This window comes from Cornus florida, unplaced genomic scaffold (assembly GCF_030987335.1).
Source record: "Cornus florida cultivar Cherokee Brave unplaced genomic scaffold, ASM3098733v1 CherokeeBrave_3.0.0_Hap2_Chr03, whole genome shotgun sequence".
NCBI lineage: Eukaryota > Viridiplantae > Streptophyta > Magnoliopsida > Cornales > Cornaceae > Cornus > Cornus florida.
The window spans coordinates 56,137,351-56,150,980 of record NW_026775573.1 but is presented as its reverse complement, the minus strand read 5'-3'; the positions used below and the strand labels follow the sequence as shown (position 1 = coordinate 56,150,980).

Here is a 13,630-nt window from a genome sequence, read left to right as displayed (position 1 = left end):
GAGAAGGATGAAATTCAAGTTGAGGAAGGTTTGTGATGGACGGAAGACAATCGGTAGTCTTGTTTGTGAGATTTCAGTAGTTAGGCCCCAAATGGTTGGATGAGTGGTGGTCTCACGCCAGGGATAGCTAGCCAGTGTTCCAAATGGTGGACAAGCGGTAGACTTGTGTAATTTGGAGTTAGAGGCCTCTAGTATAGATTTGTGTAGTGAGATGAATTGGTTGGGAAAGTGCTACTGTGTGTAGGATGAGATCATGAGATTGGTTCGGGGTGAATTCATAGCATAAACATTGATTGCATTGTTAATGTTGTAGTGGACTTATATATGTGAATGTGGTTAAGTTGATATACATACATATATATATATTGTTGCTAATGCCATGTATTGTTGATTCCATTATTTCCACCGTAATAACATGATCCTCCTACCTTGTTCTCCCTTTTCTATATGTGTTTGCGCACAAGACTTTAAGAGCCATGTCTTAGGCATACTCTAATGAGCAGTGGTGCTCACCCCTTTACTTTAAACATTTTTCAGGAAAGAAGTAGCTTGGGAAGACTTTTTGAGTTGAAGACTCACTTTAACTCATTGTGGACTTGGATATACTTTTGATGTTTGTAGAATTTAATGTATGTTTTAGGGATTTCAATTCCTATGTTGCACTTCATTTCCTTAGTAGTTGTAATCAATCGAGCTACTTGTATATCATGTATGTATAAGTGACTTCAAGGCAATGTAATATTCTGTATTGAGGCTATAAAGCCACACTATTTAAATGGGTGTGTTGCTTTCATCTTGTTTTTATGCTTTATAACATGTTTATAGGGTGTTTGTGATCAGTTTTAGACTTAGTTTGTGGCCATGGTTTATGCCAATAAGGTTCTTAAGGTTTTAGGCACCTTAAACAAACGTTTTGGGGGCATTCTAGTGCCCTTCGAGTGCTCCAAGGATAGGGGACGAGTGCTCCATAAATCCGGCAGTGCGCTGGGGGCTAACCTCAAGTGCTTGCAGCTCAATTCACGAGCGCTTGTAGCCCCAAACTCAGCCTCAGCACCGTCGCTCCAATTTCAAATAGTGATAACTCATTCGTTTTAACTCCGAATTGGGTCGTTCTTGTGTCTAAACTGACTGAGTCGAACGATATTTCCAATAGTGTAAGTATTACCTGAAGATTCAAAACTTAGAAAGAGTTATGTCTATTTTAGTGAAGACTGGTCATATTTTCTATATGTTAGGAAGTACTGGTTTGTTTCTAAACCATTTCTTTTGGAATTAGAACTCCATGGGAGGTTCCCTTATGTTTTGTATGACTTATGTAGACCTATTATGTACTCCATTTAGGTTAGTTTTGCCACGGTCATATCATTTGACCATTTTTGCCCTTGTGACATTTGGACTTCTGAGTCAAACTTTAAGTATGTCAATGGATCTTATTCATTCAAATGTCAGCATAGCAAATCAGTATGGTACTAATGTGGGTTCCAAGGCCTCAAATAATGTAGAATGATGGTTTTGCCCCTAGTTGACCTCGGGTCTGGGTGAGGACCCATGTGACAATTCGGACCCCTGAGTTCGAGTCGTTATACTATCCGATTGTTGCAGACTCTGGACTTACTCCTCAAATCCTTGTAGATAGGTTGTTGGTAGATCATGAACACTCCATGAATGCTCTGACCCATTTGTAGCTTGATCGATTTCTCATTTTTTTCAAATCTGAATTTAATAAAGATAAATAAAAACCCTGCTATTCTAAATGAAATTGACTGAATCTTCAATATGCTTGAACTTCGATCAAATTGAGAACATCACCCTAAGATCAATTTCGTGTAATAGGGTGTGCTCTCAATTATATAAAAATATACATGACATTCAAAGTTATTTTCTGTAGAAAAATATTCTCAAAAAGCTCTCAATAGTCAAAATATTTTTCTCTTTTAAACCCTAATTAATAATGAGAGAAAGAGAGTTTATATAGACTTAGAGAATCCTTACAATAGGTAAAAAGAGATTTCAAAATCGTTTAAGGATTACCCTACAAGTTTGGGTAAAAAAAATGAAATTGAAAAGTTACCAAAATTTGAATTTTTACTCATTCAGGCAAATGCAACGGGTTACTTGAAGTGCAACCGGTTGGAAAAGCAACGAGTTAGACCTCAAATGCAACCAGTTCCAAAAGTCTAGAGGGTTGTTTTTGCTCAGAAAATATAACCGATTCTAAAGTGAATTGTAATCGGCTGAACTTTGTTGAATGTTATTTCCAACCTATGGTCTCATACCCAACTTTAAAAATACTCGTAAGTGTTCCTCACTTACTTCTTTTAAATTATGCTCTCATTGGATCGAAGTATGTTTACATGTTACAACACTTGTAGTTCCGCTTCCAACATCGAGACTCAAAAGTAAAATAAAAAATTACAATTCGATCAGATATGTTTTGACATCAAAATTTGTCAATTACAAAATTTATATATGACAGAGACTCATTTTCAATTTCTACCATTCGGCGCTGGAAGGACAATATATCCTGACTTGTCGAGATCGGTTTAGCTAATTTTGAGCTTGCACTTGCAAATTTATTGTATCACTTTTTACGGAAAACTTCCTGAGTGAGAAAAGCAAGAAAATCTTGACATGACTAAGGCCGCAATTACTTGAAAAAGTATACTTCAGTTATTTGTGTTTCTAGTGCAAAGTTTGTTTTGTATCTTGATCTCAAAAGCTTAGCTCTTTGATAAGTCCAATAAACCTCTAAAATAGTTGAACAACTTTACAAGAATCTTATCCATGCTTAATAAAGAGAGCTCGTACAACCCTTACATTCCATTTTACTAACAGGGAGATTTGGCAAACCTTTTGGATAAAAGAATATATATTGTGTAATTTATGTTCTATATAAATATTAAATACAGAAATGATCAATGTCTTATTTCAATTGCATTTTAAAATATACTAAATTAACTAAATGTCCTATTCTACAAAATATTCTATCAAATATCTATTGAAGGAATTAAATATAAAAATTATATTTTCTTTAAATTTTTAGAATAAATGATTATTAACAGGTATACGACTTTATCGTCACCTCTAATAATTAAGTCAAATTGTGAAAAAATAATAATAATAATAAATAAAGTCAAATTTAACTTTTGTGACAAATAAGAGTTGAATGGTGAGCCAAAAACGCGGAAGATTTATTGAAAAGCAATAGTAACGTTGAAGAGGGTAAGCGCCTGGGTCCCCCATATTCTTCTACGTTATTTAAATCAATAATACAACAGTTAATAATATTATAATAATTTTTAATACATGAATATGTTACTAGTAATAAGTTATATAGTAATAAGTTATATACGTGTTATATTATTCTTGTTTTTGTAATCTATTGTGTTGTTTAAAAAGTAAAGAAAATATTGAAGAATGGATATGGAAGAAAGGGAATGCCATCTCAATTTAATAAATATTTTATTTTCAATTTTATGGGGTTGTGTAATATTACATTTATCAATTTAATTGCACACCAAAGTAAATTATACAAATAAAGCGAATCAAGTTTACTTACCCATATATCTCACAATTATTACTACTACTTTGTATTCAATATTATGGCAAAAACTTTATCATGGTTTATTATTATAACTATTTTATTTTTAATAAATTTAAAACGTAATCGTGAAATTTTTTTTTTTTTTTTGAGAGTACCAGCCACTCATTTTCGATTCGAAAACATTATATCTATATCTGTTTGGTCCAGAGACCATTTTCAACCCAAACACTACTTTGTTATTCAATCTAAACTAGGGTTACAAAGATTTAGATGAAGTACCCAACAAAAGAGAGAAATAGATTGGGTGAGATAGGAGAAAAACAAGTTAACAAATTAATATAACGACTGCATTTGCGGTTTCGTGATACTATGTTGAACCCATAAACTGGACATTTTTCCTTATTAAAATTGTCTAGTTGATATATTGCCAACATTTTCTTTGTAATATTTGCCCGGTCCACATCACACCTCCCACAAAATTTGGTGCATGGCCATGTTGATCAACGGCTATACCTCTCCATCTTTCTAAAAGTCATACATTGGACAAGAGGAATTGATTACTACTAAATTTCTCTTTGAAATTTTGTATGTGTCGTTCCAAAAAAAGTCAAAAAAAATTTATTGTATCACTGAAAATTTAGTGTTGCATCTAGACGCCAGAAGTAAGAACAAAATGTTACATTGTTTGAAGGTCTAAGCTTATGTATTTATGACACAGAACAAACTGAGAGCGTAGATGAGGTTTCTCTTTCTTATTCTTATGCAAGACAAATATATAAATCATATTAAATTAAGCTCGAAAAGTCTGTGCTCGTGCCCAAAAAAAAAAAAACAATAAAAAGATTAAACTTACTTTTCCATCTTATCCACTGAATTGAAAATGGCGCATGATGCAATAACTTTTAGAAGTATTGGGTCAGGCCATGTAGAAGTTAGCATTATCAACATAGAGGGAGAATTATAGTTTTTGAAAAGAGTTATGATGGAGTGGCTCGATATTATTTGTAATAGATTACTTCTATGATATATTATTTAGAGGGTGTCAATATATATATATATATATATATATATATATATATATATATTTCTTTTCATATTAAAAAGAAAATATACAATATACTCGGTGCACCGGATACATCGTGACAATTTTCTCCGCTCAACTGCCTTAATGTTCAATAATTGCAACAATTTTGGGACTGATTACTATTAAATTGTTTTTATTTCTCCCTGTAATGGACTGAAAGAGATTGATTACCACTTGAGTTTTATGACACCTTTCTCGATAGAAACTTTGTATGCATTGTCATCCTCAAAACTAAATATAATGTGTGGTGTGTGTGTATATATATATATATATATATATATATTATACTATCACTTTGACTGATAACTTTGAGAGAGAGAGAGAGAAGCAAGGAGATTAGTAAATAAATTATTATATTTTATCCTATGCTTGATAAACAGAGTTCTGAATTTTGTCATGTGAGTGGTGAGTAATTTATGGTCCACCTTAGTATTAGTTAAAAAATTATCATTATCTAATTGCAATTGCACCTGAAAAATATAAAAAATTAAATAATTGTTCTATCCTACTAAATATTCTATCAAATATTTATAAGTGATCTCAAAATATTAAATATTGTCTAAGCAGATATACAGTTACATCTTAAATTTTTTTCGCGTTGAATTTAAGAACTATGATCACTAAATACTTTTATGAAAGAATTTTAAATAAATAATAATTTTATTAGATAAATAAAAGGACTATAGCTTACTACATGAGGTTGTTACCATTGTGACGCCTAGATGTACACACTCTTATATCCACATGCAAAGATATTTCTTGTTTTGAATATTTATATTGTAATGAAACAATCTTCCTCTTGTGCCAAAACCTTGTCAAATTCATTATTTGAAAATAATTATCACAATTCTTCAATAAAAACAATCAAAATAAATGTCGTTACCGTTATCTAGAAAGGAAAAAAAAAAAAAAAAAAAAAAAAAACCCTAAATTAAATAGTATTAGAATTTTGTCTGTGCAATTCTTTACTTGAATAGATCTGTTCTCTATGGTTATATAGATGATGAAAAAAAAAAAGAAAAACCCTTAAATTAAATTGTATTAGATTTTTGTATCTACAAAATTGTTTGATTTGTTATAATATACCATTCCTCTACATTTTTTTATTTAAAAAGACAAGCCCTCATGGCTGTTAATCGTCTAAGGTAAATTTAAGTATTTCATATATATACCGGAAACTTTGTTATAAATGTTCAAATTACTATATATATATATATATATATATATATATATATATATATATATATTCTCAAAGATAGGAGCCACACATCATTCATGATACAAATCCTTAATTTCTTTCAAGATAAGTGTCACTGCTAGTCTTATTAACCTTGTGTATATTGTCATCATCCAAAAACAATAAAATAAACAAATAAATAAATAAACAAAATTTGTTTACTCTGTCTATTTCTCTATAAATACAGGGCAAAGTTCTCTCTATATTCACAATTACCAGAGTCTTTGTTCTCTGTTTCTCCACTCTGCACCCAAGAGGCGTGGTGACTAGAGCTCCAGCTCATTAGAAGTATATCCCCAACCGTGTGAGTCCTCCTCTCCTCTTGCTTTCCTCATGCATTCATGCATTTTTTTGTAAGTATATATATATATAGTATATATTTCATTTATTAGAAACAGAGAAAGAAAGTAATATACAATAATATTCCAAGTGAGCTAAACTAATTTTTGATCAGGCCACTAGTGTGGTTGGTATAATTTTTCTTCTTCAAAAGGGGAGACTGAAAGTTCAAGTCCGTGACATGTTGTGGGTGTATACATTTTCTTTTAAAAAATTGAAAGTTGGAGACCAAAACACTCATAAAGGTTACGAAAACAAATGATACAACTCTCTGTGTTTTAGGGAGGACAAAAAAATAAATCCAATTTAATTACTCCATAATTATTAATTCGAACCAATCCGAACTGAATAGGAGTGGTTTTTGACTTATATTGATGTTGCAGTTTGATAATTAAATTACTTGCGTCCTTCTCAAACCAGCTATTTTGGTACTTTAATCATTTTATTTTATGTTATCCAAACTGTACAATGATTATTTGTCAAACTACTAAATTAATCACCTTATGCCGCAGCAAGCATAAATCTGGACAAGTGATCGATGATGGAGTTCCCAATCATCTCCTTCCCAATTCTTTTCACATTTCTTGTGTTTCTGTTGATGGTATTCAAAGCCAAGACGATGAGTTCATCTCCAAAACTGCCTCCTGGGCCTTGGAAGCTACCTCTAATAGGTAACATTCACCAATTTGTTGGATCTCTACCCCATCACCACCTACGAGATCTGGCCATGAATTATGGACCTCTCGACTCGGTGAACTTCCTATTGTTGTCTTTTCTTCAGCAGAATTTGCCAAAGAGGTGATGAAAACACATGACATCATCTTTGCTAGTCGAGCTTTTAATTTTGCTATAAATATCATATCTGGGGATGACGTTGCCTTTGCGCCTTATGGGGATCAATGGAGACAACTTCGAAAAGTTTGCACACTGGAGCTTTTAAGTGCCAAGCGTGTCCAATCATTCCGACCCATCAGGGAAGAAGAGGTCTCGAATCTGATCAAATCTATTTCTACGACAGCTGGATCTCTCATCAATCTCACTGAAAAGATTTTCTCCATGACATACAGCGTTGTTGCTAAGGTGGCCGTTGGTAAGAAATTTCATGGGCAACAAGAATTCTTATCACTTCTCAGGGAGACTATGGTGGTAGCAGGAGGTTTCGATGTTGCTAATCTCTTTCCTTCACTTAAAATACTTCCTTCCATAAGTGGGCTGAGGCCTAGAGTTGAGAAGATTCATCGAAAAATTGATGAGATATTTACTAACATTATTGATGAACATAAAGCTAGAGATGGTGAAGTTGATCACGAAGAAGACCTGATAGACGTACTTTTAAAAGCTCAAGAGAAGGGTAACCTTGAGATCCCCTTAACTATGACAATAATCAAGTCAGTTATCATGGTTAGTACAATATTTACTTTCTGCTTCTTCTATCAATGTATTAACTTCCCCAAATTACCTAGTTTAACAATATTCTCTACTCTTCTAACTCAATTTCCATGCTCTTTTAGGACGTATTCACTGGAGGGATTGATACATCATCCTCAACTGTAATCTGGGCAATGTCAGAATTGCTGAAAAATCCAAGAGTTTTGGGAAAGGCACAAGCTGAGGTGAGACAGGTTTTAAGTAAAAAAGGAGGAGATATTGTAAATGAAGATGACATCCATGAATTGAGTTATTTAAAGTTGGTTATCAAAGAAACTCTGAGGTTACATACTCCTGCCCCTCTATTAATTCCGAGAGAGAGCAGAGAGAGATGTGAAATCAATGGATACGAGATACCTGCGAAAACCAAAGTCATTGTCAATGTATGGGCAATTTGTAGAGATCCTGAAAATTGGAGTGATCCAGAGAGCTTTTATCCAGAGAGATTCGTTGACACTTCAGTTGATTACAAGGGGACTCATTTCCAATTTACACCATTTGGTGCTGGCAGGAGAATATGTGCTGGCATGTCGTTCGGGATAGCTAATGTTGAGCTTCCACTTGCTAATTTATTGTATCACTTTGACTGGAAACTTCCTGAGGGAGAGAAGCCGGAAGATCTAGACATGACTGAGATCTTTGGTGTAGTAGTTAGCAGGAAAAGGGATTTGTGTGCGATTCCTGTTGCTTATCATCCTTCAACTCATGAGTAAGATATTAAGACAAGAATGTAGAAAGCTAGCATTGGATGGTCACTATTGAATTTCCAGTTTCAGTGTGACCCTCTTTAATGTTAATTAAGTTATACTACTATATAATAAATAATGTAATCTTATGTTAGAATATATATATAGATGAAACGTAAAATAAGAACTGGTGTTATGTGGGCTTCCATAGATAATTGAATAAAGAGTATTCTTCCTTTTTGGTGTTTTTACTGCAAAATTTTATGTGTTCTAATTTCAGATTTCTAAAAAATTTGACACACTTCATCATCTTTTTGTCCCCCTAGCCATTTCGGTTTGGCTGCACTTCCAATTCTTTAAATGAATATGTAATCAAGGCATTGCCTCATCTTAAGTTAGGCTTTCTATTGTGATTGAAATATTTGTATTTTATCTTGTTCAATTATTTCCCCCTTTCTATACGTTCTTTCTTAGTCAAAGTGCTGACAGTTTGATATTCTCTTGACAGAGTTGTGTTTTAAGTACAAATTAAGATAGTATGAAGATGTTCTTGGTATCGTACGAAGAGCAGTGTAAGCAGCTCATCTCTGTTACTTTTTCTTAAAGATGTGGAGTTTGGGATAGATGTTGACTTCATTCACAATTCAGGTAAGAGAAAAATGACTATAGGCAATTTGAAATCCCTCCTAAGGACCGCCATAAAGGGTATTCTTCCTTTTTGGTGTTTTTACTGCAAAGTTTTACGTGTTCAGATTTCAAAATTAAACTTAGCTCTTTGATATGTTCAATTAACCTCTAAAACAGGGCTTTTTTTCACAGGCCATGGTTCAAAAGCCATAAGCTTTCCTTATTAATTTTTGGATTAAAAAAGATTTAGAGTATTATAAATGTAAATAAATTTAGAAAAATATTATTATAATGGGTAGGGTGTTTCGCAATCTGACCTAAAAGATTAAACGATTAGGTGGAGTTAATACTCAACCCATTTCTCATCCGAATCCGGTGTGGGATAAGTCTCACTTACAACATTCTCCTGTGAGTTGTACGCAGCAAAATATTTAAAAAGTTTTGTATTTTTAGAAACATATCTGTGTTTTTCTAACTTTACTTATTTTAACAATTAAATAATTAATCTCATGCAAGATAAAATTAAGCAAAGTAAAGAGTTAGAGATGACATCAGGATTTTTAGCAAGGAAACCTCAGTTGATAAAATATATCAACTGTTTGCGTAGGAAAAACCTTAGTTTAAAGTAAACCGATCCACTATATATGAAACAAAATACACTGAACTTTAACTCAAGCTCACACCCTATCGTTCTACCAAACACCAATGGCTGACAATCCTCTAGCTTTGCGACGTCCCATCCAACAGCACTTGACATCAGGCTTATGCTTGATCTCTGTAGAAGGGTAGAAGGTAGATTAAACAACACTTCTCAAATGTTTTGACCCTTTCAAAGTGTGATTGCATTTACTTTTGTTCTTCAATATCTGAAAACTTGTAAAATAGTTTACCCAATTCATATATATATGAAAAGATGTAAAACAGTTTACCCAATTCATATAACATCAAATTAATATGTTTAATTCTCTGTTTTAGTCCCTAAAGTTTAGCATAAGATGTAAAGACTACAAATCCCAAGGGGAAAAGATAGAAAAGAGACTTGCCTTAAGGTTTCAGACTAAAAACCTTCTCTCTTTCTTCTCCGATCTACGCTCTGTTTTTCGACAACCTTCGGTTGCCTTCACAGCCTTCTACTGCTCGAGTCCTAGCTTACGAGACAGCCTTCTCCTTCCTCCTTCTGATTCGACCTTCACCCTTAGCCAAAATCTCTCTCCTTCTCTCTCTGTAACTCTCCATATCTATATGCATATAAAGATTTTGTAACCCTTATGTTGACTAGATACATATATATTGTATATCCTAATATAACTAACCCTAATCATATTCCTTCCCCAAATCTAATTCTGACTTAAAGAAAAGAAAAGGAAAAACTATAATAATTAAAGTAATTAGATTATTTAACTATACACATATATACATAAATATATATAAACATTTAATATATATATATATATATATATGACTATCCATATATCATTAATAATAATGATAATAATAATAATAATAAAATCCTTACTAATATATATATATATATATATATATATATATATATATATATATATATATTAATACCCATAGGTCATATCTATACTTGTGGCGGCCCTGGTTTTTAGGCCAGTGCATCCTAAAATAAACCGAACGTAAATCCAATAATGAATCTAGAATGCGGAAGAAAAAGGTATAACAATGGTCTCTAAAGATACTACACATTTATAAAACACCAATGTGACCCTTAATGAAATCACGTAACCTAAAGAAAACGAATGCGAAAACGACATCTCAAAAACGGATAAAAATGTTCCTAGTGGCAAAATGGTCATTTCATAGAGAAATGGATGCTACCAAGCATACCATTGGAAAGAAAATGAAAAATTAATAAATTTAGACTCAAGAATCACCTGATTCGGAGTCCGGACGGAAAAGATATGACAATAAGAACAAAATGACATTCTTCGATTTAGGGATACCGCGACCCTATCTCACTAAAACTAGTATAACTCTCACTACGGTTATATTGTTTGAGTGTGGTTGATATCATTGGAAATCTAACTTCAAGCTCTTGAGTTTAGGCTCAATAATGACTTGATTTGGATCAAAAACGAAGGAGATATGACCCTCTGAAATTGACCTAAGAAATCTGTCTAAGAAAAACAAAAGGGGAAGGTTCCAGGGAGGATCAGCCAGCTAAACCCTAATTATCAGCCGACCGAACCCCAATGATCAGCCGGCCGAACCCCAATCATCAGCCGGCTGAAACGCCATTCTCAATTGCAAACTCTCGGGAAATCCTTGGAAACACTTATCAGTCGGCTGATGATTGCTTTCAGCCGATTGATGAACCTAGCAGCAGCAGAAAAAGCTGCTGTAATCCATGGGGAAGGTGCTTGGCTTAGTTCTAAGGCCATGCATGCTTCCCATTTGACTCGGACAAGATTCAAAACATTCCCTAGCCTCATGCAAGCATCTAAAACATGCTAAGTCAAAATGAAACTTGAAATGATACCCCAATGCATGAATTTTGCTTAAATTCTCATAAATCATCCAAAAATAGTTCAAAATTTGGAATCCATGTATTCTTTGAGATGTAATCATGCTCGCTTGTGTAAAATGATGAATTAGACGCGCTAGAACGGCCTACGGTCTCATGGCATGTCATATGCAAAATATGACCCTTCAATGCATGAAATCCCTTATAATCCATAAACACACTATATAAATAAAGTAGCATACATGGCATATGAGTGTTTTTAACCCTTGGCCTCATTACATACACATCTAAATAGTATCAAAATGTGCACTTAAGTGTACATTATATGGCTTGAACAACAAATACAAGTTTTTATACAATACACCAAAAAGGATCATGATATGCTCACAAGTGCATATTCAATGTCACCAAAATTACTCTAAGAAATCTAGCAAGTCTAAGAGTGTTGTGCATCCCACAATAATGCTTCTTTACTTGAAAAACACCCAGTAACTTCGGGATGAGTAAACAAGTTTACTCGTAGGGAATGAACATGCATAAGTTTAACTTATTACAAAGTTTGTAATTCAATAAAATTTAGTCCATGCTATTAAAATGACATTGGAACTTTTAACATAGCAGAATGAGATACAATATCACATGATTATCAAGTTTGGAATTTAAATGCGAAATCAAACCAAAGTGGATACTTGGACATTACGCCGGATCAAACCGACACCATAGTTACTTTAGGGTTACTAACCCATGCGTAACCTCCCTATGTGAGCACTAGACTTTAGAGGGACAATCCCCGATACTAGAACCATGCCCTAGCCTTAGTCATAACAACGACATCCCAAGTTTCCAAAATCAACAATTTGTGCAACAACATATATGTATTGACATAACATATATATATAATGTAAAGCCATCTACCATGAACAAACCAATTTTGTAAACACAATACATTCCCTAAGTTTACAACTACAATGGCATGAAGAATATTGAATAATCATTATACAATTTGTTACTCTTTATAACAACATCATTCAACAACAAGAACATAGTCTCACAAGTATGATATAAGTTTAAAATCATAATTTAAACATGTAATCAACATAGGATACATACTCATTCACTAACACAACAAGGATAGAAATTAATTAAATAAAACAACTAATTTCTCCAGATTTCATTTCTCATCCAAACATGCTCAATTTAATATATGTTGTAGTACCTATCATAGTCATTACATAAGTCACTTCAAAACTTGATTTAAGTCATAAGAACACATAAATGAAAATTAATTAAATTAATTAATTAATTCCTCTAGATTTCAAAACAACCCTAAATGACTTCAAATTAACATAAGTTATGAATCAAGTCATAGCCTTTCCAAAAATCATGTCTTAGCTTAATTTCATGTAAGGTATCATTAACTATCAATTTGGAAATTTAGATTAAAGACATGTAGTTCATTTGTACCAAGTTATAAAACATATAAAACATCGAAAACATAGTTTAGAACACCCCCTACCTCAATAGAGAATTAAATCTCTATAAACCAAAGCAACCAGGCTCAAAATGGGAAACCAAGCTAGGGTTTTATAGAGGAGAGTGAGAGGAAGATAAAGTATTCCAAGCTTATGGGTCTAGGGTGAGTGGAAGGAGGCTAAAATGAAGCTTAAAGCCCTAAACCAAGCTTGTCTTCAATGGTGGCTAGGTTAGGGTTCTCGAGAGGAAATAGATGAATGATCTAAAATATGAAAACCCTAAGTTAATGTGATGGGATTCTCCACTCACTAGGTGCTCTTGCACTACCTCTCACACACACACTTGCAAAACTAAATGTGAGACCTACACTTGACATGAATCTAAGGTTCCTTCCTACACTAAATCCCTAGCCTACACTTGTCAACCATCAAAGCCAACATGTGGTCCAATCCTAGGCCAACAAACAGGTGAATCTCCACCCTCCATGTGTTACAAGATGATGCTTCCAAGTCGTTCCACCCCAATGACAACAAGTGGCACCATGAGAATGTGACACTTGTCACATTTTTTGAAAATTGCAAAAATGTCCTTTTTGAAAATATCTTCCAAATTAAATTACAAAATGGTCTCTAAGACGAAAAATAATTACTTTTCATAATTACACTAAAACCCCAAAAGTTCAACAAAATTACCAAAAGTTATGTATCCATACCCTTTACAAGAA

The 13,630-nt window shown here is 33.2% G+C and overlaps 1 pseudogene; it reads left to right on the top strand.

The window, feature by feature from the left end:
• Positions 1-6,058: 6,058 nt before the first annotated feature.
• LOC132300578 (desmethyl-deoxy-podophyllotoxin synthase-like) lies at positions 6,059-8,823 on the top strand (annotated as a pseudogene).
• Positions 8,824-13,630: the final 4,807 nt, after the last annotated feature.